The sequence below is a fragment of the Lissotriton helveticus genome, chromosome 8, assembly GCF_964261635.1.
Source record: "Lissotriton helveticus chromosome 8, aLisHel1.1, whole genome shotgun sequence".
NCBI classification, from domain to species: domain Eukaryota; kingdom Metazoa; phylum Chordata; class Amphibia; order Caudata; family Salamandridae; genus Lissotriton; species Lissotriton helveticus.
In genome coordinates, this window is record NC_136069.1 from 650,404,592 (window position 1) to 650,406,357 (window position 1,766).

General features: G+C 39.0%; 1 long non-coding RNA gene across 1 annotated transcript; it reads right to left on the reverse strand.

Moving 5' to 3' along the window:
- Positions 1-256: 256 nt before the first annotated feature.
- On the reverse strand, positions 257-1,389 carry LOC144771742 (uncharacterized). The gene is made up of 5 exons (XR_013599455.1): positions 1,302-1,389; positions 1,130-1,207; positions 987-1,047; positions 844-883; positions 257-756 (listed from the first exon to the last, which is right to left on the reverse strand). It is a non-coding gene; the product is annotated as an uncharacterized LOC144771742 (long non-coding RNA).
- Between the last annotated feature and the right edge of the window lie 377 nt (positions 1,390-1,766).

The following is a 1,766-nucleotide window of genomic DNA, read 5'->3' on the forward strand; positions in this document are numbered from 1 at the left end:
GATGCCACAAACAAACCTGCAATTCTAAATGTATATTCATCTGCCCACACTCATCTCATTTATTAATCAACACATTCAATCATGCATCTACATCATTCACCCACACTTGTAATTTCCCTTCATGACACCCCAATTATAGTGTGCTGAGAAATGCTGGAATAGAACTATTCAACAGAGAGAAAGTGCCAATACTGATCCTCTATTTGTCTTCTTATTCTAACACCCAAAGCAAAGACAACTTATCAAAGCTGGGGCATACTATTCAATAGCTCTTTTATTTTACAAAATCAATTTGAAAGTACATTTATTTAAACTTTCATCATATACTGTCAAGAAAACCGAACATTTTTGAACAACAAAGAAAAATGGGACACAAAAATAGGGCAATAAAACCAACCATACATTCCAAAATCAATCATATCACAGTCATACCACAAGCATTCATGCATTCATATCACAATACTTAACCCAACTGAATACAGGTAAACAATGGGGCTAGGTATTAGGTCTGCTACCTAAATACAAAATTATTTACAATGAATTATAACATAAACTTATTCTTTTTAATTTGAATCAAATACATCATAGTAATTAGGTAAACAATCAGTGAAAGCAAATTCGAAGATTCAAAGCAACTAGTGTGACAGTATATTAACACTAGGGCAAAACCAAAAAGAGCAGACGCTAAGCGTGAAGGGGCCTACGTGTTTCGAATCCCTATGGGTTGAAAGGGATTCTCATCAGGGCCAGGTCACTCTGAAAAAAGAAAAAAGGGAAACTTTTTGTACATTTGTTTAAAAGAAATCTACCGAGCACTGAACCACCCAGAGTACCTCTGCTTACCAATATGGAGATTATCCAGAGATCGAGGAATGAATGCCACCTGTGTTGATAACAAAAAGAGAGAAAATAGAAAAGATGTGTGTGTAAGCTACAGTTCTGTATTCCATGCCATACCGACAACATAGGCATATTCAAAAATTTACCTCAGGTAAAAAAGGTGGTGTGTCCAGGCGTGTGGCTTTAGGGCAGAAAGGTCTGGGAAGCCTGTAAAAGATGTATGCTATTTAGTGTCTAGATAATTTTAGTGAATGGCCCTCTAGATGAAATGAATGGGCGATCTTCTTACCAGGAGGTTTTCACAGGCCGCGCAAGGAGACGGGGCTCTGTTATTAATTCAATCGCAAGACGGTTTTTCCTTGCCTCTCTAAAATAAGCAAGGGAGAGAGAGCATGTCAAACTTTGGTTTCACACGGAATGTTTTTATCATATATCAAAATCTAAACGCTGCATAAGCTTACCAGCTAGTTGAATCCTAGTTAGCGTTGCCGAATGCTACCGGCGTCCACAATCGTACTGCTCCCTCGCGCGTGCGTGGAGTGAATCAGCTGGAATGGGGCTTCTATGTTTAAAGGAGACACTGCTTCATTGCGCATGCGTGTTGTTGTAATAAGTCTGTGAGGCTTAAAAACGGGCAGATCTATCTAAGTAACATAGTGTGCTCCTAAGGTGCAACTGCACACTTCGGGACCTTCCAAAGGCGTCATGGTCTATTAATACAAGGATCAATCTTTGTATTATAGGTTGTGTGCTTCAATTAACGGGCATGTATTATGATGGACAACTGTTGGAGAAGCAGTTGGTACTGTGCATGTGTAATTTACACATCAGAACTAAAGACTGTACAGGGACAAGTGTCCCGGCAACGCTAACTAGGATTCAACTAGCTGGTAAGCTTATGCAGCGTTTAGATTTTGATATATGAT